The sequence below is a fragment of the Meleagris gallopavo genome, chromosome 2, assembly GCF_000146605.3.
Source record: "Meleagris gallopavo isolate NT-WF06-2002-E0010 breed Aviagen turkey brand Nicholas breeding stock chromosome 2, Turkey_5.1, whole genome shotgun sequence".
Taxonomy (NCBI): domain Eukaryota; kingdom Metazoa; phylum Chordata; class Aves; order Galliformes; family Phasianidae; genus Meleagris; species Meleagris gallopavo.
In genome coordinates, this window is record NC_015012.2 from 56,744,338 (window position 1) to 56,769,650 (window position 25,313).

Sequence of the window (25,313 nt, forward strand, 5' to 3'; positions counted from 1 at the left end):
AAAAAAGAGAGAGAGAGAGGATAGAATGTGAGAGTGAATGTCAATAGTTAGCATTAGTTAGCATCCATATAAATTGGCTTTGACACAGGCTTCAGGGAAGGTGTCTCAGAGTTTGGGGATTTCTTTCCAGACTGAAGGGGAATATTAAGTGCTGGCAGCATTTAAGTGAAATCCTGAGAAAAATTTTTGGGCATGCAAATGCTTAGAGAGAGCAATGACCAATAGTCCTACTTGAATTAAGCAGTGCTCGATGGCAGTTGCTACCAGATATGTATCGTTGGCACTGCTATGACATCTGAGAACCCTGATCATAGGTTGTTTACCTTTCTGCTTCCTGTACAAGCATGAATACAATGCCATGCATGTTCTTGGAAAGTAAAGAGTCTGAATTTGACTTTGCTCCTCCAATTGCATGTATATTTATTCTATAAGTGTGTTAAACATTTTTACTGAAGAAAGAAAATGTCCTCACTTGGTAGGTGCTTGAATGGAAGGGATTCTTTTTGGTAGCTGCTAAAGATTAATGAGATGTTGATATGACAGCTCTGGAAATCTAGTGGACCAATGGCATTAGCTTTTTTCCAAAGACTAGAAGTTATCTAGATTTTTGAGTTGACCTTGTGGCAAGCCAGTTTTACATCAAGAGAGTTCTTTCTGTCTAGTGAGTAGTGGAAAGAGGCAAGTTAATAAAAGAAACACTGTATCGCTTTTTCTTTGGATTATGTTTTTGTAAAAAAAAAAAAACACTTTCTAAAAGGATCTTTGTAAGCGTCATTTCACTTTCTCAATATGTACTAAAGCTATCTAGTTTATTGATGGTTTTTTGTCTACAAGAAAAGCTCCACAGGTACTTCAAATGTCACATGCTGCACTTGCCTCTTAAAAGGTAGGCTAAGGAAGGAGAGTCACATCTTAACTTTTATCTCACAGACCTTTGTATAATGTCACTGTTTCCCCGCTGTTATTGTAGCAGTAAGGTATTTTTTTTTATCTGATTGGTGGGATTCCAAAATGGAAAATCAAATTGTTCTTTTCAAAACTGTTTTTTTGTTTTTTGTTTTTTGTTTTTTCCTCTCTAAGAACATTAAGGTAATGTAGTAAAAGAAAGTTTGCTTTGGTCAGAATAATTACAAATATCATTTGTATATGTGTGTCAAGCCTAAGCTCATTGTACTTGTGCTATAAATATCAGTAAAGACCTTTTCAGTTATTTCTTTTTTGTACTTGCTTGACTGTGACTGCAGCTGGTTATAGAATTGTTTCTTCTCTATTAGTCATGCAATGACACTGAAAATAAATCAGTGTTAAAACTTAAAACTTAGAGTGGTCCGGTGTCAAACATTAACTTTCAGGAAAACAACACATACAGAATTTAAAGTGTATGTGAGATAAAATATTAACCAGCAATCTACTCTGTTGTTTTTTTGTTTTGTTTTGTTTTGTTTTTCTTTTTTCATTTATTCTTTTTTTTGTTTGTTTTTTTACCTCTATTTGAAATTATACGTTTTGAATTCATTTTTCCTCAGTTTTTCAAGTTCTATAGAAAAACACAGAACTATTAAAAAATACAACATAATACCATAGGATTTTGAATGGAATATCCCTGCAACTGTGCACAATTTGTTGTGTTTTTTTTTGCTTTGTCTTAAATTAGCATGGTAAATTATAATAACAGAAGTGCTTTATCATTTTTGAATGAGGAAAAGCCCTGTTTTTAATCTTTTATAATTATGCATTTTCTTTAATGAGCCTCATTTATTTAAATGTTTTGCATGCATAGGGTAATTGTATACTTTAGGGAAAAGATCAGAATGAAAAGGAAGAACTAATACCACCACTTACAACTTCTGAATCCTATTAAAAGATGTTGCTGCATTAGTTACCCCCTAATTTGACATGGATACATGGATAGGTATGAGGGCTGTTCTGAAAGTAATGCCTCCTATTTTATTTTGTTGACCCACAATGTCAGAGGCAGATGTTTGTGATATGGAGTACAAATTCAACTTTCCTACCTGTATTCCATTACATGTTATTACCATGCAACAGATGGCAGCAGAGGGCCAGTCTGACAAAACGGAATCTGGCATGTAAATGTGTATGAAGTGAAGATGTGTCATTGAATTCCTCCATGCAGAAAAAAATAGTCCCCCTGATATTTGTCAATGCATGCTGAGCTTCTGTGGAGACCAAACACTGTAGCTAACAATTTGTTCTATCAAATAATGTTATTGTACTCTTTGTATCTCTTGTCATTTCCATGGAAATAAATAGGAAGCATTAATTTCAGAGCAACCTATGTGCATGTTATTTGTGTTTAAATGGTTAAGTATGCTTTGTTTGTAAGACAAGAGAAAGGAAATTATCCGCTTCTTACAAAACTCAGTTACTTTTATACATACTACTTGTGTGGAGATTTTTATCACAAAATTGTGCTGTAGCACCTGAGGGATGACATCACTTTTCCTCTCCCAAATAACTCCAAGCTCTTCAACTAAAATATCAATGTGATAAGAGTGCTGTCATCTACTACAGAGGTTAATGCTGAGATAGTCTTTCAGGAGAAAAGCAGAATTTCAGAAATGACACCAATTAATTATTTGCATCCATCCTTCAAACAGGCAGAGTGTAGCACATATACAAACAGCCAAATTTTCTCATTGATCTCTGTTAGGTCAGCTTTCCCTTCAAACCGCCACTGTTAATAAATAGTTCATGTTTAGTCACCAAGGAAAGAAGTCAGGCACGTCTCCTATTTGGAAAACTGCCATAATTACAAACACTTGCTTGTCTTCTAGTGCTTGAAAGAAAGCCAGAATTAGAACTGCTTTTAATTAGACAAAGGCTGCTGTGATTACTTGATCTTTTGCATAACATGTCTATTGTAGATTTCTTCTTTCAAATAATAGATTTCTCCTCTAGAGAGAAAGGAGAACTTACTGATCACTGTATATCATAATTTATCTATGTAGCAATCTGTCCTTATCTTTACACATTTAGTTTAGGATTGTATTTGGTTCTGCCTATGATTGATTAGTATTATAGGTCTTGACTGAACTTTAAAATAAATAAAACCCTACTATAAATTTATTTATTTATAAATAAATAAAAGCCTACTAAAGAATCCTGTTTCTTTAGTAAGGGTAGGACTGAAGAAGCATGCTGGAACTATTAGCTAGATTTGGTTGTGTATGCCAAGATGAATGGCACTTCCCTTAGTTACAGAAGTGTTTATTGTTTGTCCTGATCTTAGTCCTTAGTCACATATAACACTGGATTGAAATTTTCAATGTTAGGTGTTTTTTTTGTTTTGTTTTGTTTTTTAACTGTCTTTCCCAGTGGAAAAGTCAGCAAAAAGATTTTAGAAATTTGTGAAGAAAGATAAATAAGGAATATGTTTTTTATCTGGACCAGAAATACAAAAACAATATGATGTCCTTGGGCTTTCGAGAGAGGTCTTGGCTCTTAGCAAGGAATTTCCATCAAGGGAGTGACTTTTTCTATTCCTGTGAGAATCCTGTCTGCAGAGACTTGCTGAGAATTCAGTGTCTGATTTCTTGTAGATTCTGCCTACACTAGCACATTGCTGACCAGTACTGCAGGGAGTCAAGATCTTTCTTGTTGTCATTCTGGACTGCTAACAGCAGTTTGCATCTAGACAGTGAAACAGAGTAGGACACATATGTCCCTGCGTTCTTCAAAGTCTGGCAGTTTCCTGGCATCATGAGTCAAAAGAAAAAGAGATGAGCCTGCAAAACTGGGGGGAGGGGGAAGGAAAGGGGGGGAGGTGAAGCTGTAGGTCTGTAAGAGGAACTGAAGAACCGAGACTGAAGGTCAGTTCAATAGAGCATAAGGTGAATGAGATTGACCAGTACAGAGGAACTAAAGATCAGGACTGGAAATATCTGGGCAAGAGACAAGGAAAGTGGATTCTGAGAGAGCAAAAATGTTAGAAGCTGGGACAGACAACAAATGTGGGACTAGAAAGGGGAAGCCAGTGGGATGACTGTGGACATGAGGACTCAAGTGTCTGTCATATGAGGAGAAGCCGAGAGAGATGTAGTGTTCTGCTTGTAGAAGAGAAAGGCTCTCCATGTGTAAGAGTTGAGTTAGATTCTCTTTGATGATATGCAGTCAAAGCAGAAGTGGCAGCGGGCACAAATTGCAACACAATTTACAGTTACAGTTAAAATCAGAATCTTTTACTGTGAGGATGATTGAACACTGGATTGAGTTAGCCAGAGAGGTTGTGATCTGCACTTTTGGAGATGCCCAACACCCGGTTGGACAGAGCCCTGAGCAGCCTGCACTGGTTAACCACACTTGGAGCCAGAAGGTAGGTCTTGACAATCTCGAGTTGCCATTCTGCAATTCTGTGACTGGGGCAGACTGGAAAACAAGCACTGTGATGACAAGCCTAGAGTCAAAACAAAAGAGTCTATGTGAGAGAACTAAAACTGGCAACAGGAGTGAGTCAGGTTAAAATTAGATGTGGGTCATGGACAGCCTAGAGGATAGAGAAGAAAGGATCAGATTTAGAGAAAACTGAGAAGTGAGCCCAAAACATAGTCCAAGATCATTGTGTGTCACTATATTTTAAATGGCAATATAAAGCTATAGAACTTGTGACAACAAAGTGTGTCATCACATCAAAGTGATGATTCATGCATCTACACAAGGTCATCAGTCCCTCTCTATCACCCCTTCACTTCAAAGACTCACATGTCTCTGCTGGAGAACTGATGGCTCAAAGCTATTGATGATTTTGGAGGGTATCTCTTCATAGCATAAATTGTAATGGAAAAAATGTTGCACACAGGTGTCGAAGTTAAGCTTTTCTATTTGTTAGACAGTGCCTGATTTTAACAATCTCTTATTTGTTTATCTTCAGGATTGTTTTAAGTTTATGTGGCAAGGTTTAGACAGGGAGGGTCTGTGAGCAGAGCTCAATACTGCCCCATGTCAGATCAGAGCCATCTCCAGCTGCCCCAAAAGGGACTTGCTGCCGAAATTGGGCTATCAGAGATGCTAGGTGTGCTCCTGAGAGAGGAGATTGAAGAAACGGAAAAACTGCTGCACAACAGGAGCTGAGCAAGGAGAGTGAAAAATGTGAGAGAAAGTGCTGCAGCCAAGGTCAGTGTACAAGGAGGGCAAGAGGTGCTCCAGGCTGGAGCAGTGGTTCTATTCAGCTGAGGAGAGGCCCCTGGTGGAGCAGACTGTCTCTCTGTAGCCCATGGGCACCATGCAGAGTGAATCTCCACGTGCAGCTATGACGGAGCACAGCAGTGGATGAGGCCTGAAGGATGCACAGCCCATGGAGAGCCCCCAGAGGAGTAGAGCCTGGGCCAGACCTGCAACTCATGGCAAGCAGCCATTGGTGGGGCAGGAGATGTGGGGGAGCTGCCACCTATGGGGACCTGTGCTGGAGCAGTCTTCTTCTGAAGGATGGGCCCCATGGTATGGAGCCATGTGGTAGCAGTGTTTGAAGAGCTGCAGCCTGTGGGAAGCCCACGTGAGATCAATTTTGGAAGGACAGCATCCCATGGAAGGGACCCCACACTGGAGCAGAGGCAGAGAGTGACCATGAAGGAGCAGGAGAGTTATGGAGCGTTAAGCGTTATGGACTGACTGCAACCCCCATTTCCCTATGCTGCTCAGGGGGAGAAGACAGAAGAGGGTGAATGAAGGGGTCTTTTTATTTCGCTTTTAGTTCTCATTGTGCTAGTCTGTTGTCTGTAGGTAGTAAATTACATTAATTTCCCAAGCTCTGTCTGTTTTACCCATGACAGTAATTGTTGAGTGATCTCCCTGTCTTAATCTCAACCATTTCATCATATTTTCTCCTTATTTTTGTGAGTAGGGAGTGAGAGAGCAGCATGGTGGTGCTTAGCTGCCCTTCCGCATGAAAACACCACAAGGGTGTGCTCCAAGATAATTGTCTTGTTAGCAGTAATCTTTAGCTCATTCATGGAAGAAGATGGTGCTCTAGGGTGTCTAGCAAGGAGTCAATTGTTTAATTAAGGGGTCTCATGGTAGTAGGACACTTACTGTATTTGTCAACAAACAAGGCATAAGACTTGAGGAAGAGAAATACTGCCTTTTTTCATAAATGAAATGGAGTTCTGCTGTCAAAAAATAAATAAATAAAATAAAAACGATTCTCCATGGATTTTCATGGCCAGGTTGGTTGCCCTGGGCAACCATATTGAGTGCCTGACTTAGTGGTTGGCAACCCTGCCCATGGCAAGGAGTCAGAACTTGATGATCATTAAGGTCTCTTCCAGCCCAAGCTATTCTATGATATGATTTTAAGTGTCTTTGGAAATTTTGGAGTCATTCTAAATAGGCCTTTCTTAAACCAGATATTTCAAAAGAGGTCACTGATAGATTTTAATTTGGGCTCCTGCACAGAGTTCTAGGGAGGGCCCTACAAAAGTGCTCATTTTTCTCCACGACTGTTCTTAACGGAAACTTTACACTGCCTGTATGGAAAACTGAAATATTTAGTAGTAGCACTGTTGTATTTGTGATAGCCAATGGTGTAGGGAGGTAGCTTTATGAGGAAAAATGATAAAATTTATTAGGCCCAGTGGTCTACCTGAAGAAAAGCAAACAAGGCTTATAGCATGCAAGACCCTCCTCAGAATGAAGGGCTGCCTGCAGAACAGCTCAGGCAGATCTGCGGGCCCTGAGGGAGAGAAATTGAAATACTTGTGCATACAGAGACTCGTGCAGCAGGGCTGAGGAATGGAAGCGGCATGTTCTGGGGAAAAAACAGCTCTCGACTTAGAAAATTAATAATATTGCTGTAGCATTTTAAATACACTTGATATGGTTAGTTACATACCTGCATGGCATGCAAATGTGAAAATAATGCATAGTTATCTGTTTTGGCATATGGAAGGAAATAATAGGAACTAAGTAGTTTAGCATCACAGTCTTCCACTAATTACCAAGATGTCTAAGAGAGAATGTGGTTCAATTCTAAGCCTGATAACTTAAGCCTGAATTCATCTACACTTTTATTGTCTTTAACGATGCGAAAAATTCCTGTGGTGAAGGGCAATGAAAACTTGTCTGCTTTTCCTTGAGCTACTTCAGTGTATTGTAAGTGCATTTAAAAGGATTCTTTGACTGTCCATTGGCACACTGAGTTTTCCCAATTTCTCTAGTGAATCTCCAGTTTCAGGCTAGTTTTCTCTTTTTCAGACTGTTGCCTTTTTCTCTCTCCCAGCTGCCTCTGAGCATTCAGTTCTTGGCAGAGTGCCCATCAGTGCTTGTTCTCACCAAATTCAATTCACATGCTTTTAAAGTGACGCTTGAGAAAAAAGGAAAAAGTAGTATCAAAATAAATGGTAAGATCAATACAGGCATAGCTGGAATGTTAGATTTTGAGCTCACAGCTCTTTGTGATGTATTTGTGATACTCAATGAAATCCTCTTAATTTTTTGAATCCTTGCTGAAAAAGCACAGTGTGTGGCTTCGATTTATTTCTCTTCATTTCTTCAGAGAAAGTTTGATGTTAGAACAAATTGTAATCTGAGCAATGGGGAGAGACAGTTTTGGTCTAGGGCTTTGTCTGTGTAGTTAGGCATTCTTTTACCGTATTTTAAGCTACTTGCTGACCTGTTTCTTAATTGCAACATTTGAGTTTATCATAATTGTTTAAAATAAAATGTGCTTAATCTTTTCCCCAGTTTGTGTGGAGACATTACTTGCATGTCTAAAGATGTTTCTGAGGGTATCTGAGGTCCATGTGGTGGGCAAAGAAAGAATGGATCTGTGTATGTAGGGAGTGCTGAGCCCTGCCTGACTGCCCGCAGGAGCCCCCACAACACGCTGCAGTGACCACTTCTGGCATTTTCATGACTTTTTTTCAGTGATAGACAGCTCTTGCCCTGTTTTTTCTAATCCCTAGATGAGCATTTTTACTGACATTTGGCTCCAAACTTGTATGCTCCCTTTCTGTCTGGAATGTGGAGCGGTTTCTTATAGCTGTTTCCCAGGGGAAGTGGAGAAATTTGAGTCTCCATTAGGTGGGTGACAACTCCTTCACATCTATTCTCTTACCTTTCCAAGCAAAATTGTACTTGCAGCTCTGATCTAAACAGGGTTCTATTTTTTGTTGCCCATTTATGAGTACTGTGGACAATAGAGTAATTTTTTGCATTCTTTATCTATAAGATTCTGTATATCATTCAACAATCAGGAAAATGCAATTTTCCAAATTACTAGAAATTAGGCAAAGTACATTTATACAAATTTGGGTTTTCAATTGAACTGTTATTTAAAAAAAAAAGAAAACTACTTTGCTTTTATGTTAGGGCAACATTTCAAATTGTGTCCTGCATAAGGCTGATGCTGATTTTCTGCAAGCTGAATTTGCATTTGTCACACTAAAAATGCTGACATTTGCCTGGTAGCCAGAGCTGCTTTCTTACAGGGTGAAGATATGTTTTCTGGGCTTCTTCTGCTTAGCTGCGTGTGGGATATAGCCTGCACTGGAATATAACCACTACACTGGGTTGGAAATGTCCCAGCTATTTGAACGTGATCAGTAACAGGGTTCAACTGTGAGCTCTGGTTTAATATTCAAGCAGCAGTGGAAATTTTTAGGTAAGTTTAGGAAAGGTCAGCAGATTTAAGCAGTGTGGAATTTAACCAGCTTTGAGGGTGAAGAGACAAAATGGAGCCCACTTATTGTACCAGTTTATCAAGTATTTCTCTGAGATAACATTTATTCTCATACTCATGAACTTGAATTTATGTTTTTTATCTACCGTTAGTTTCAATGATGTACTGATACAAAAGTTTTTTGGTTTTTTTTTGTTTCCCTTAATTCAAGTTCATTTTTTTCCTTAAAAATAGAATGAAATGGGAATCTGTTAAAATAGTGATTTAAATGTGCAAGTTATAAGAATCTGAACTAAACTTTTATTTTCTTTTCCGTTTTTTCCTTTTCTTTCATTTGTAACTTGGACACTCTTTTTCCTGCAGTGCTGGATTAGTAGCAGTGCTTTGGTTTGTATTGTAATAGCTCTGCATTTGTAGTAGAAAGTCAGAGAACTGATCTTAGAGATGCTGAAATTTGCATCAGAAGTTTCAGAGTAATTTAGGTTGCATACCTCTAAAATATGTGAGCACAGCACCATTTCTTCCTGTCCTGTTAGTAAAGCAATTTTCAGGAATATTGTACTACATGTTCTAGTAAATTCTTTAATTTTCCCCATTTCACTTTTCCTAGGCTGAATATAGTTAAACACGTTTACTAGCAACAAGGTGGCTGCAGTTAGTGTCAGAGTAGCAAGCCATGTAAGATGTCGGGAAACCGTGTGATTATGGATTTTATTGTCTTCTTGCCCATCTCTGCTTCAGTTGTGACCCAAGGCTGAGAGCATGAGTTGTGTCTGTGAGGGGAACGCTGACTTATCTCCAGCCCCTTCCTTCTTAGCCAAAGGGAGACAAGTTGTAGTCTGCTTTTCCTTTCTACCAACTTCTTCATGCATTCCGTGCCACAGGGATGGGGCAAGAGTTAGAAGGGACCTAGTTTGGGCTGGGATGCATCTGTCAAGTCGAAGTAGACATAGAGGGTGGAGTTCAGATCTCATATCCATGATCCCCTCCACTACTTTATCCCTTCCTGAAATATTAAAGGGTCTTCTCAGTGTGACTGAGTGTCACATCCTGAGAACTTGTCCTGTCACTGCCACATAACTAAATCTCACTGTTGGTGACAGCAAAGGCAATGCAAGTTGTGTCCTCTCTTATCCTTGGAGAAGCGCAGAATTCAATTTGTGCCAGCAGTTCTGCAAGGTATTAAAGTAACCTCAGCTGAGCAACACAGGAGAGGATAAAAAGAGCTCAGTACCAAAGCTGAAATATGATTAGTAATCTACAGATGTACCATGGAACTTCCTGCATGGATTCCTTCATTGTTCAGAAAAAGAAACCGCTTACCTGAAACACACTTGAGCAGTCTTCTTAATTCTGATTTTCCCTCCTCATCCCAACTCATCAGCATCCTCCCTTCTCTCTGTGTTTCCACACGAGCTTTCCCATTGCTGTGGAGTGGTGCCACTGCTGGCAACTCCCTGCCTGCCCCTGGCTGGCTCCCAGCACATGCAGGTAGGTGGTGAGTGCTAAGTGCCATCTTGTCTCAGCGAGCCGTTGCGCAGCCCGACCTCGTACGGAGCCACGGTGTTTCTGGGGGCATATGGCAGTGCCTTTGTTCTGCCTCACTGCCAGGACAGCGTTTGTGGAAGCTATTAAAAAGTTTGTGGATGTCAAGTAAATGTATATGATTAAATAAGTGATTCAACTAGTGTAATTAACAGATGGCAGGAACAATTATATATTCATATTTCAGGCCAACAACATTTGGTAGATATAATTACTTTACAGGTGCTAACTGCCCTTGTATCTTGAAATGAGATGTCCCCAAGCACTAGAGGGAATCTGCAAAGTGACTCGTGGTTATAAACTTACAAGGAGGTTAACAGCTCTCCCTTTGCATGTGGTGTTGGAAAACTAAATACAGCTCCTTGTTCGGTCTGATACCAAATCCAAGAAAGTCAAGTGAAAGAGATGAGCAGGTGTTATATAATCTCTACAGTGATTTTTGGAAAAAGCCACCGAACATTACAACGTGTTTAAAATTCGCTTTGACGTTTGAGAGATGCAAAGTCCAAATAGGCAGCCACTCAGGGAGAAAGAGACAGCTGGTATGAAGAATTCCTTTGATTTTATTTTATTTTTAATTAATTTTTTTTCATATGTATAAGAGTAAATTGAATGTAATTTGGATTGGATTCCAGTACAGATTGTGATGATTTGTGGCCAGAAGAGAAAAATGAATAAACAAATTGTAAGTTTATGCTCATTTTGTAACAACTTCTTTTTTTATAAATAGAACCAACCAATATTAAATTACTGTGAGTTTTATGTAATAAAGTTTGCAACAGATAAGTTGCTTATAGAGAACACTCACAGAAGCAGCAAACTGTCTTTTTTAAAGGTTCTTTATTTTATGCCTTACATTTAGTGTTTGCCTTCAACAAAAAGAACTGAGAGAAAACATGAAAAATCTAATACTTTTCTTTGGCATGTAAATAAGAAGTAAAATTTTGCTATTTCCACAGCTGGAGGGGACAGGATTGAGAGCAAGGGTTGATCTTTAACAGAGCGTGAGAATTTCTGATATAAACTGAAGTGGATGAGAATGGGAAATCATAATGTCTGTAGACACCGCTAGATGAACACAGTAGCAGAGGTTGTATGTATTTGTGTGGTACAAAAGGCTGTTTTGCTGCTGACAAGAATTGGCAGGCCTGGGTGGTGTGCAGCATTTCATGCAGTTGGTTCACTCTCTGTGGTGGGAACAGAGTGGGTTGCATGACCAGAGTCTCTCATGTCCATCCCAATGGGCACTTGAATCCCAAGACTTGGAGGCTAGAGAAGCCTTCCTGGTCATTGAAATGTTTATCTTTTTCATAAGTTTTCCTGTAGTAAAATTGTCACATGCATTATTCGTGTTACGCAAAATCACAGGAGATAGCAAAAGGTCAACAATAGCTGTCAAGATTATCAGCGAATAATAGTAGCAGTTTCCTGGCATTTCGAACGTGAAGGCTTCTATTTAGTAGCAGTTCCTATGGAGTGGCTGGGAAATAAATACCAAATGCAAAACACATGCTATGTGCAAGGAATGTACCAGGCTGTGGTTTATTTTTTCGTTCTGTGGGTTTGTTGCTCTTGTTAACTCAATCATTTTGAATCTCTCTATTGCCACAACAGATGTTTCATCTCTTCTATCTCTGATTATCTCTGGCAGTTTTGAAATATCCGAGCATGTGAGAGGATTATATCTTAATTTCTTTCTTTTATACCCTGAAATATTTTTTTTTATTATTTATTTTTATTCTGGCTAGCAAACAGAAAAAAAATGAATTAGCATTTCAACAAAAAAGTGAAGTGGCTTTATAATATGACATGCTCCAAAAGTGAAAGGCTATCCTGAGCATACAGAATTGGATCTCTTTTAAACAGTTTTGACAAATAGTGTTTGACTCACCAGTCGTGCGTTAGAGGCAGAGTTGTTGATGGTGCACTGTTGTCTTGCAAGAGCACCATAATAAAATAAAATAATGCTGAGGATTTGATCCATTATGATTGAGGGAAAGGAAAGAATTATTTCTGTACTATAAAGCCTGAAAGCGTAGAGCAATAGGAAATAGGAGGAAATAATTAAATATACTAAACACATTCCACATTCCAAGAAGAAACAAAAAACATGCAAGTTTTTTCATGTTTGCATTGCTTCTTTTTAATTATTTGTTCATTTGTTCTTCATGCATGACAATACAATTGTTGAGGTTGGCTACTTTATTATGCAGTGGGTACACAGTAAAACTAATTAAAGTTGGTTTAAGCAACTCACATTACTTTCTGAATTAGTACTAAGGGAAAATTGTTTCCTACTTTTATAGCATTAAGTAGGTCTACTGAACTCACATTCGGGGTTAGGAAGTGCTTACTGTGTATCCTGAACTGGAATATTTGTCTTATATGGTTTGTAGTTTTACTTCTTATATAATTCCACTAGTTATTAAAAAATGACAAATACCTAAGATCTCCAGCTTGCGCTGTCCCTGGGACTGCAATATAGACTTCTGACATGGTTTTCTTAGCTTTTTTAATAAAATCATTGTAATGTTTCTTAGGGAATAAATGTAGAGTATGCCTCTGTGGATGTGTGTTGGGACTCTGTTTATGAACAAAATGTACATCATCTGAAAAGATGTCAACTATTGTCTCCGTAAAGATTACTTTCAGTCCAAAGTAGCATTTTTCCTTCTGCTGCTTTGCGGTTATTGGGCTGGCATTCAGACACAGAAATGGCTCACACGATATAATCTGCTTTAGAAACCCAGTATCAGGACTTTAGTAGTGATTTATTAGTTCTGGCTCTATTCCAGGGAATTAATGAATAGTCTGTGTAGATTATTTAATGTGAGTTAATACATCTATGCTGTACTCTGTGCTCTTATCAAATTTTTTAGCCAGCTTTCACTAGCAAAAAAACCTTTTTCCTATTAAGATTCCTATGAAACATTATTTTACTTCTACCCCAATCTTTTGCAAAGTGTTATTTTGTTCTGCATGTTTGGGTTAAAAAAAAAATGAAGCGATTTCAATGTTTTCCTTCTATTCACAGTTACCCTGTGGGTAGTACACCTGTGAAGGAAGCTAACAGCAATATTTGTACACAAAACTGGTGTTTGATATTGCTAATGACACATACAAGAATGTGTCAGAGGAGGCTTTCCAGGAAATTCGGTTACTATGACATGAGACATGATATCTGTTAAGCAGCTGAAAGATGCAGATGGAAATGCAGACCTCATCCTTCAAATGGCAAGAAGTTGATTCTGAAATGTGATAATTAATAAGCTTTGAGTACACATACTGACTGCTGGAGGAGGTGGATAAGCAGGTTGGCTGAATTTACAGCTGGAATAATTGCTTCATTTAGTGGAGTAAAAACACTCAGAGGAATTCCAAAAGTCGCTTTTTAAAGGTTAGTTGGTTATCAAAGCATCAACAAATGAAGTTCAGTGAGAAGCATTGAGGCATAAAACACAAAGAATAGTTAGACATATTTTTATGCAATCTTATAAATTAGCCATAAATATATGTTTTTCTATGAAAGAAAGTTTGTAATGTGCCATTACTACATATTTTGTCATGCTTTACCTGGACTTCAACTCCCAGTGTAGAAGAGAGTGAAAACTTGGGGAATTCCTTCACTGTATTAATTCAGACTATGAAATTTCCTCTGATGGAATTCTGTTTTGTTTAAAGCTTACTTAGTTCAGCATCTAAAATCTTGATTAAATATATGCAAATATATTTAAATTGAAGAGGTTGTTTATTGATATACTCATTTTTAAGACTAAAGTAGAATGGATGAGGAGACAATTCAGTGGTTTGTATAATTTAAGCCAAAGGCAGCCAGTACCTCGGCTGTTTCCTCTCTGCTGGTATGTCTCATTTTGGTAAGGAAAGTAGGTGGGCAGAGGGGCATGGAATGATACAATTCCAGTCTCAAAAAATGGGTAGTGTTATGTCCCATCTGGTTTTGTTCATCTGAGACAAGAATTCTCTTGAGATGCCCTCTTTGGGCTGAACCCTAGAAACATGGGGTAGGCAGGAGAGGCCCAGCCACTGATGAAAAGGAGGTAGTGGAAAATTTTACGTTTGTTAATCCTAACTTTTAAGATGCTTTTCTGAAGAATATAAACATATTTTGTGATATTTTTATGTTCACAGTGAGTACCTCAGTTCTGTAACTTTTGTTTGTGAGTAATAAAATGCAAAATACTTCAGATTTTTTTGCATTGATCTGTCAGCCAAGTGTCTGAAATTACTGTATCTGTATCTAGCATTTCTGACAATTTTCTTAGATCAAGCTCTTAAAGCTGGAATTTTTTTTTCCAGCTGCTGTGTCAGTAGAGTCCAACACACCTGAGCCTTTAACATGGAATGTTTCTGGGATATGAGGATTAAGGGAGCCAGGTGGGATAAGGGGAGAGGTGTGTTTAAGGAGAAAACGAAGAGAGAGCGTGTGCAAGTTCTGTCCAAGACCACTATGAGTTATAGGATACTTCCGGAAAGACTGGGCAGTTTTTATCTTGTGACATGCAAAGAATGGAGAAAGGGTACTCTGAATGAAAATCTGCTGGTTTTACCCAGGTTACTTTTAAATGGTTGCCTACCTCTAATTACTTCCTGCTTTAATTTTTCTGTAGAGCTGATTTCTGAACAAAGTTGTCTGGTTCTCATGGGGAAGTGGAGTTAATAAAGGTGCACTTTGAGGCTCAGCCTTTATCTGAAAAGGCACAGTTCATGTAACTCCATGCCTGGACAGGTGTTAGTGGTCCATCTCAGGAATATGGTGGAAAAACAAGCAAATAAGATTAAAATCTCCCTTTTGTTTAAACTCACAGCAGTAACATTTAAATTTTCAATGAATTTTTCTCTTCTAAATGCTGTTATGTTGATAATGCTAGAAGAGATTGTATTTTGGAAGGGAAAAAAATCTAAGCTAGTGTAGAGTTGCAAAAGGGGAAGATTAACTGAACCCATCTGCTTTTATTTTAGTTGTGTTGATACTTGTTCGGATATTTGAGTTATTTGGCTTTGAAAACACTAAAAAAAAGCAAGCAAAACTGCCAGTGAAATCCCAGTGGTGTGTTTTCCTGATCAGAAACTGCAGGAGTATTTTAAATGGACAAGGGGATTAGGTTTCAGAGAGGTGTCTTTATGTTTGGCCTCTGATTCTAATTCCAGTTGTCCTTGGGGAAGCTTCAGTGACTTTCAGTGAGACACTAGTCTTTTAGAAAAAAAAAAGTATGATGTTTTTTGCAGTCAAGCATGACTTCTTTTTTGTGGTGTTTATGTAGGGAGACAGCGTGACCCACTTTCCTGCTGCATTGGTATTCTTTTCTCTTCTTGTTTTGTTTTTCTCTGCAGTTGATAATATGACATAATTGTGGTATTCAAAATCACACAGACCTGTATATGCACATTCTTACTTTTGAGCAATGAGCAAAATATACTTGTGAAAATATTTACAGATAAGATTTTCTGCCCTTCCCTTTAGCCTGTTGTTTTTAATTGAAACTTTTAGCATCATAATATTATGATTGCATTTTGAGCTGTAAAGTGAGAATCTGCAAAGACAAGATAGCTCGCTCCTTAAGTTTAGGATGTTACAGCTGCCAGAATTTTGTTTACTTATTAATTTGACTTGAGAATTAAGTTTGTTTACTGATTGTTGCCTTTTTTTCCATTCCAGTAGTTCAAGGCAGAGATACTAGATATTGTGGCTTACTATCTACATACAAATATAAATAAATGTATTTGGAAGAAGAAGCACAGAAACCTGAAAAGAATTTTAGGTAGACACAGATAAGTAGTTCACAATAGCTCTTAGTATAGTGCTATGACAAAAAGTGAGAAAGAAAACTCTGACTTTGTGGGTATGATCAATAGCGATACGCTCACTGCATGTACATCCTGTATCCATGCTTTCAGCTGGGAGATGAATATTTGGGAGGAATGGAGAAAAGTGCCAGAACAGAAGTTAGTACTTAGCATATAGTCTTAGAGTAACTGACGCAAAGATGATAATTTTAGTCCATCAGAGTGAAGGTGAGGCCTGCAGCTTATATCTATATCTTGTAGAGTGTATGGGGGGAAAATAATACCAGGTTATAATACAAAAGGCTTATTTACTGTAAAGGAGGAAAAGCCTCTAATGGCTGCATGCTGATGCCAGACTTGTTCAAATTAGAATGAAGGCACACTTATTTATCTTTAACAGTGAAGCTATTAATCATTGAAACAAATTACTGAGAAAAGTGGTGGAAACAGTCTATTGCCATAAATTATAATTCCCAAAGGAATTATCACTGGACTCAGTTATTGGTTTCACCATAGAGGCATATTATGGAATCCAAATGCATTATCTTAAGGAAATTGAACTGAAGCAGTAGCACAAGCCACATAATGCTAGATTATCATCTGTGCAGTACCAAAGTACAGTCCTAATTATGATCATAGCAACAGTTCAGCCATTTGTTTTTTACTTGTTAACAGCATTGCTGAAATGATTTATCCTCTTTTTTCAAGGAGTGTCAAGGAAATGAAACTTTCATGATTTTCATGCTCACATGGAGATGACAGTCAAACAAGCTTTACAACTTTACATACCTTTCCAAATAATCTGTGTTATTCTGTTGTCAACATACTTTGGCATCTTTTGGCTTTACTACTTGACCTTCTCAACTGCCAAATTCTGGTTGTTACTGTGTGGCTTTTTAACTGCTGGGTAAACAACAGGCAGTGTAGAACTGCTCCCAGTCAGTTTTGTTAAAGCCAAACCGTTATGTTTGTAGACTTCTTAATTGAAATTATTTCTTAAGTCTATGGATAGCTTCTTCAGATATTTTATATTTACATAAATTTGAATTGATGTAGGAGCTATTAATCCTAATAAAAATAATTATACATGAAAATAATTAATACCGACTCTGCATTTTGGACATTTTATATGGTAGATGGCATTTTTCCTGGCACTTTCCTCAGTCCTGAGCTGTTCAAGATGGCTATGCAAGTGTTCAGAGCCAGCAGCAACAAAGACAGCAACCAGAAATTTCAAATAAATCTCCCTAAGGATTTTTCTCTCTAGAAAAAACACATATGAATTTTAATGGAGAGTAGTTTTAAGAGCCTCAACAAATGCAGAAAACATCTTGAAGGGACACTTATTCCTTGGGGGGGAAAAAAAATCCTACAAGAAGAGCATGGATTACAGTCTTTGCTGTTGTGACCTTTTTTCTGTGAAACCATTCAGGAATTAGGCTTGAAATACAGCCTGTGCTCTTTTCTTTCAGAGTACATACCTCCCATTCTTGCAGACTGTCATTTGGATAATCCAGTCTTGAAGCCCTGCTGTAGCAGAAATATCTGGCAGAAATATCTGATGATAGACCTAATTATTAAATAAGCTAGTTCTTCCTGTCAGTTACTGACTTCATTTAAATACTTAGATGTGAAAGTCATATATTGTATTAGCCTCTTCAACCTTTGCTCACCACCAGTTAACACAGATTCCTTATTTTGTACAGATAAGAGCACTGCACGGACATGGTAGTATACCAGTTAAAAGCAGACTAGAAGCATAAATTTTAATAATTACAGTGGCAGAAAAGATCAGAAAAGTGTAAGGATATTAGCTAGACTCTGACATGAATGATTGTGTCTAAATACTTGACCAAGTACTTAGTTTGCTCGCTTTCATCACAGAACACTTGTGATGATTGAGTTCTGTTCTTAAATTCTGTTACAAAGTCCATTAGAAGTTAAAAACATCCCAGCCAATTTTGTTTCAATAGCTACCCCTTGTCAAACTTCTCTAAATTATGATGGAAAGTATACAGACTAGATCACAGGGGCTTCATCAGTTCTGTTCTCAACCATCAGGCAGTATGGAAAGGTATGTATGGAAGCCATCAGGCAGTATGGAAATTCTTCTGTTCAGCATTTAACTTAAATACTGCAATAAAAATCAAAGTAATTAAAAAAACCCTGCAAAGTTTTATGTCATACAAAGTGAAATGCTTGCAGTCTCGCCATCTATCAGAGGCTAGTGCTGGAATGAAGGAAGATTCAAAAAAATTTCAGGTTTTGTAGGGGACTGTGCAATTCTTCGCTCCTTTGGAATCTTGTTCCTGAACACTAAGTGGTCAGAAATCAACTCAAGCTTTGAGGTTGTGTCTGGAACTTCTGTATCTTCCATGCATGTAGTCCTGGGAGGATGTAGAACATGAGTATCCAAAGTTTTGGCTTGCCTGGGCTGTTCTGAGTGAAGAGCAATAATCTTGGGCTGCTTATATATAGAGATAGGCTGCTCTGAAAGTAATGCCTCCTATTTATTTTCATGAAAATTTTTACAGATCCAATGAGCACAGTAACTGTTTCATAGAACAAATTCTCAGCTACACAACGCTGTTTTTCAATATAGTCACCAACATTACCTGTGCATTTTCACCATCAGTGAACAAGAACTTGAATGCGCTGTGCTTGTCAAAACCTGCACCAGCAGAGGTGACCCGCTGTTGACACTGCTGAAATGCACCACACAAAGCTCACATCCTCTGTTTGAGTCTGTGCTCACATCCTCTGTTTGGTCTCCATAAACATTCAGCAAACATTGATAAAGTTCAGTGACTGCAATCTTTTCTGCTTGGAATTCCATTCCGCACTTTGTTTCATAGACTTGCATGTCAGATGCCATATTGTCAGAGAGCCCCTCTGCTGCCATCTGTCAGATGGCGACAAAGCGTAATGGAAAAATACCAATATATTGGTGGGTATGGGCTGCCATACCACCAACACCCACCTCTGGTGTCATGGGCCAACATCATTAAACAGGAGGCATTACATTCAAATCAACCCTTGTCAAATATATAAGTAACAAAACTTTTTTTAACTCTTAATATTTATATTAGAATATTAAAAAAAAAAGACAGGAGAGAGCAACAAAAACCAATAAAAACAAAGTGGGAATAATTTGACCTTGTTTTGTGAAACTAACCTACCAGTCTGATTTGATGGCAGTGATTGCAATTCTTATTGAGTTCTCAAGCTGCTGTCAGAGATTTTTGATGAAATTTTACTATCCCCATGTTTCATTTTTCAAAATAGTTGTTCATAAATGTACATACTGCAAACTGGAATGAATAAGGCATGACTGTGAACAAGGAATATTTCTCTCTGGTAAGATAGGTCTTAGAAAAGTCTAGTAAAGAGACATAATCAGATTTTTGTTTGAATAAAGTACATGATTGCAGCTCAGTATATACGTTTTGAAAATTTGCAGGTAATGTATTTATGTCAACTGAAAACAGAAACACAAATATAACAAAAAATTGATATTATTTTCAGCAATCTTGAAACCTATTTCAATATTATCAATAGAAATCACAAGTTGCATGTATATATATATATTTGCATGTATATATATATATATATTTGTTATTCACAGAACTGTGTTTAGGCAATGTATCAAAGTGCATACCATTATTTGCCATCACTTGAGGTGGCACTGCACTGTGTCCTCCCCACTGTTTTCAGCTCAGATGGGGTTAATAGTGCACTAATGTTCGGTTGGTACTGAGTAATGGGTGCACTCCTGGGTGTTTGGCAAGCAGAGCTGCTGCCTTTATAGTGTGGTTATACAACCTTCAGAGGTCCTTTCCAAATAGAATTCTTCTATCGTGCTATCATTCAGTCTCTCTTCCAGATATGCATATCAATAGGAACAGGTGAAGGGACAGGTAAAGGTAAACAACTATTTGGTGGTTATTATTGTTTTCTTATTACCACTTGTATTCACTGAAATTATGGCATTGCAAGTTATTATGTATTATAATTTTGTCTTAATGAACTTGGGGAGACAGCAATTGCCATAACTGCAAGGGTCAATTCAAGGAGAAAGTGAGAAGATAGTTATGGAGAACTTAGCCAGTAGCAGAAGATTAAGGCCAGTAATTGCTAGGTAGTCTTAATAGGTATTAATACGAACATGCCACAGAAGGGTGTACAAAAGCTATCATGAATCTCATATATTTAAAGTGGGAAGCAGAAAAAATTTTGAAAAATCTTAAGTCTTCAAACTACTTCTGAGGAATTTTTAATCTAGCAGATTATCACGGTTGTCAGTTATGACCTGGTGGGTTGATTTTAGCAACAAGAGGTGACAGTAGTAGGTTGCATGTGTGCTTATTATGCGAGTCCCCTAAAGGTTAAGAGTTAGAAGAGATTAAAAAAAAATTACAGCAGAGAGAAGCTAGCTTTAAAATTACTAACAGACACTCAGCAGAATTTTTAAGCATTTTAGTAATACATTGGAATGGTGGAGATTGTTCTTTTTTTTCTTAAGCATTTACTGCATTCATCAATAAATCTGTTTTGTGACATTATACCGGTGTCCAGCAATTAGCCCACACTTCCAAATTATAGTCTGTCTGCCTGTGTGGCCTTGACTTGACTAATTGGCTGCTTTTCTTTTTGTATTCTGTTGTGACTATATGATGACAGTGATTCAGCATGTACAACACAGGCATAAAAAAATAATTTAATGCTCCACTTACTCAGCAAGCATGATTGACACTCTCTTGGGTGACTGTTAGAGTAGTGCTGGTCTCACTATCACATCAGCAGTTGCTTTGCTGTAACTATGCAGCCAAGACAACTGTGCTAGTACAATATCTTTTTGAAAGTCAAAATGTTGTAAAATTATTTAATAGGATTGACAGTTGGACTAGATAGATACCTAGAATAAGAAAAGACATAGTACAGAGTGGTGACTTCTTTTGCAAGTGAGGAATTAATCCTTTACATTTGCATGTGAATGAAAACTAGGTTTGTTGGTTTTACATTTAACACCACCATCTGTTCTGTATAAAGCAAGATCAATTGCTCATTAAATAATCACATTCTATACAAAACATCTAATTTCAAAAGGATTATAAGTTACTATCAACAGCATCTAAAATCATTTTCCTTTTGCTGCATCCAGTAAATGTCTGGTTTTGCCACATTTTTTATACTATCACCTACCCAGTTTTACTGTTGTCTGCAAACATTCTTAAACCATTTTTCAGTAGCATTTTCATGTCCTGGAACCATGGAATAAAACAGAGGTGCTCACAGGAAGTATGCAGAAAAATTGTTTCTAAAACAAATTATCTTAGTTTATTGTAGTTATCCGTTCCAAATTTCCAAGTGTCTGTTTAGCCAGAAAACAATAGCTTGGAGAAACACTAGTTGGCTGAACGAGAAGTAGTAGGGCAAGTTTCCTTCAGAGTTTCCTATACAGTTAAATATTAAATGGAAATATATTATTTAGATTACACAGCATATTTTAGAAAGCACTTTTACAGCTTGCCTGTGCCTCCTTCTGTGAGTGAGACTTTTTCTTTACTTTTGCATTCTTTGTCACAAAGCCCCTGTTCCATTACATGGAAAAAATAGCTCAAGAGCTCTTCTCTGCAGACTTGGACTTATTCTTAGTATTTATGTCCAAAGGAACTAAGCTTCTGCAGTACCTGGTCTGGGTCCAGGCTCCCAAAATGGCCTTACAAACCTTGGGGTAGCCAGATGGTTGTAGGAAAGAGAATGGGCACGGTATTGAATCAGCTTCAATCATTGAGCAATAATTTAAGAAGCTTTTTAGTTGCATTATTCAAGTTTTTACAGGTTGGTAATTCACTTACGTCCCAGTGTTTCATCAGAATTCAAGGGTGATGAGTTTCATGATAGTTGGGTACCCAACTATAAAAAGAATTTTCCTGTTTGGCACCTTTCCAGCATTTTAGAGTTCTAGGCATCTTTGAAACTTGTTTCTGTTTTCTTCAAGACTTCAGTGTTAGAGGAATTCTTTTTTGCCCACCTGTTTTATTTTTTGTCTGCATTTATGAAAAAAAGTAACCACTCTTCAACATATAATCCTGGCTTTGAGTGAATCTATGAAAAAAATGAAGACAATTTACTAAATAAATGTCCAAGTACTTGAGGAATACTTTCCTCTCCAATAGAAGCCAACAAGTTTTGCCATTTGGAGTGAAAAAGAGATTAATGCCAGTATTTTTTCAAGGGCAAGAGACGAGATAGACAACAGGCATTATATAATGCAGTGGTAAATTTATGAACATTCTTTTGACATTAAACGTTCTAATTTTCATTGATCCTGTATATATTTTAATATAATCTTCCTGATTTAATTCATAAACATTTACAGGGAGCTCACTGGTAATTTTTTTTATTTTAATCATTTGAATCTCTAACAGTAAGTTTATACCTTAATGTAGTTTTACAATCCTTTAGTAATTTATCTCAGGCATATACACTTTCTTACAGAAAAATAATTTTTAAAATGCAATTTTTGCCTGATTTTTTTTAAATCTGGTTTTTATTCATTCTTCTCTGCAGTAAAGCTTAAGTAGATCAGAATCTCAGTCTCATAACTTTATAGTGGCATGGTACCAACCATTGCTGAACATATGCTGTTCATCTAAAATTTAAATGAGAGCCATAACAGCAACAAATGAGCTGTATTCCAGGAGGAGAAGACTGAGATTTGCTGTAGACAGATTATCATTTGCAGGTGGTAAAGGACATTCATACGTCCTTTCTTATTCTGAGTTACTATGAAATAGACAGGTATGATGTACACACAGTAGAAACTCAGTAATGATTTAACAAGGGATATTACTGATACCGCTGTGTTTCATTTATGGTATATGTTTTAAGCCACTTGATGAATTTTTGTTTCACTCAGGTTTCATCATACATTAGATGACAGATATATAATCCAAATATTTGTGATTCTGTATATCATAGAATGACTTTACTTGGAAGGAACATCAAGGATCATCCAGTTTCAACCCTCCCTACTACAGGCAGGATTGCCAGCCACTAAATCAAGTATTAGATCAGGTGGTATATATAATGATATATAGAGATGTAATGGTATATGTTGGTTTGGTGAAAGTAGAAGAGCCAGAGCATGCCGTGATAGCTGTTGCTAGGTGTTACCCTATAAGAACAGCATCAGAAGGACAAAGTTGCAGGCAGTTTGCAATTTTTAGTCATCAGAGGTGAATGTGACAGTAGTTTTATTCCTGAATCTTTCTTCTGTGTTTTCTATTTATTAACTATTGACTGTGTTCTACATTTGGCCACTTTATTTCATATGGTGATATTTGCGTTTCCTGACTTGGAGAACTGAAGTTTTTATACTCCAGAGAAAGGAACTGAAACTTTTATGATATCCGTAGAAAACACTTGTATTGCTTATTTACATTCCTCCAACTTAGTATTTTGCATCAATACTAATAACATCCTAAACATCCAAATAGGTTGGCCGTAAACAAAGCCATAAAGTAATGTTTATGAATGTGGATCAGAGAGAAGTGAAAAATGTATCATCTTACCAAACCGGTGATTTGCATTCAAATAAGTGTTTGTAAATGCTTTCTTCATAGCATTAAGTGGTTAGGTTCACTGAGTTGGTAAGTTAAGTATTTGTGTACGTGCATAAATGTCTATTCTTTTTTGTTGTTGTTTTTTAGATGATGATTTAATATAGCCCTTCCTGTAATTTATTTTTTTACTAAGTCAAAAGTTTATTTTTCCCATCACTGTTAATTTTGTAATTGACTTGTGACAGTTAATCTCCACTATTGCAGCCCTGGACAGTTTTCCTAGGAATTTTAAAATCTCTGGTATCCCTGTGTTTTCTCTTGCAGCTTGATGCTTGTTGACACACTGATTCATGTTTTACAACACTTGATAAATTTAGTTCATCTGGAAAAATGAGTTTAAAGAGGTCATGTAAGCTTTTTCTCTCTCTTCCTAGACTATATATCTCCTTTTAATTTAAACTCTCAGAATAAAAAATAATAATAAAAAGTGGGATTCCTGCAGCTAAACTAAACTTGAACAATCAATGGAATTTATTATCAGGGGATGCTTAATCTCTAAAGCTAATACAAAGCTTCACAGCTATTGATTACACATGAAGGATACACAAACAGTTAATCGTGCATGTAGGGAAAAGAATAAACATTCTATCAAGAGGGAATGGGCAAATAGTTGTCAGATGTGAAGTTATATTTCATTGTTTACTATACCTCTGAAGGAGGGACAGCTTTATTTTTGCATCCAAAAAGATATCTCCTTAACTATATTGAATATCCCCTTGTTGCTACTGAAACTACTGTATTACAGTAATCAGCCATATAGTAATATAGTAATATAGCTGATCATCTATGTAATAATTTAGATGCTTTCTTCTGCTCCCTGAGGTATATAAGAAATTTCTAAACTGGCTTAATAAGTCAGTTGCTGACTGAAATGAAAGGGGAAAAATCTCATAGATTTTCATGCAATACCGTTATAACCTTCATTAGCAACGAAATAAATCTGTATTGCTAGTACAGTATAAATGCTATTGCTTGACTTATTCTGGGTGCATATTTCACATAAGAAATAAGTGAACATGCTGAAGTACACAAAGCAGGTTCCTTTTGTGTTTGTATCCGTATTTATGTTGTATTCTGTATATATTGCACATCTGAAAAAGGAGGTGTTCAATAAGTCTGTTTTTGTTGTGAGAATACATACCTGTTAATTTTTCATTTTGTGTCTGACTGCTGAAATTACCTCAAATTGTATGATTTCTTTCAACTTCATTTGAATTACCTTTCTTTGATGTTCACTATTTCTTTATGTTTCTAAATTTAAAAAGATTAAAGGCCCGAGTTTTCAGATTTGGTTGACAAAAGTCATGGAATATGGAACAAGATTTGAGGAAATAGCAGAAAAAAACAATACTTTCGTTAGACTTTCCTACCTGTATTCATGTATGTGACTGATGTCCCGCTTATGTGTGCTTCAAAAATGAGTGATTGCACATACTTTAAAAGTGGAGTTACCTGAGTTATGAAGCTATTATTCCAATAATATATGAAAAATCTGTTTTGATCCAATTAGTAATATAATTTAGTGTGGTTTTGGCTAGGGATGCACACAAGTTGGCAGTCCATAATTCTAGATAAACAATTAATGAACTATCATTAAGTAGTTATTAAAAGATGAAGCCAGTGATGTTAATTGATTTTGCATTTAGTAAAAAATCTGCCAGAAAGGAAAAGGAAACAGGAACTATTCTTTAATTAAAAAA

General features: G+C 37.0%; 1 protein-coding gene across 1 annotated transcript in view; it reads left to right on the plus strand.

Annotated features, from left to right (window-relative positions):
* LOC104909792 (receptor-type tyrosine-protein phosphatase kappa-like) overlaps nucleotides 1-25,313 on the plus strand; it is a 129,649-nt gene that overhangs the window by 35,361 nt on the left and 68,975 nt on the right. The gene's annotated exons all lie outside the window — the stretch shown is intronic.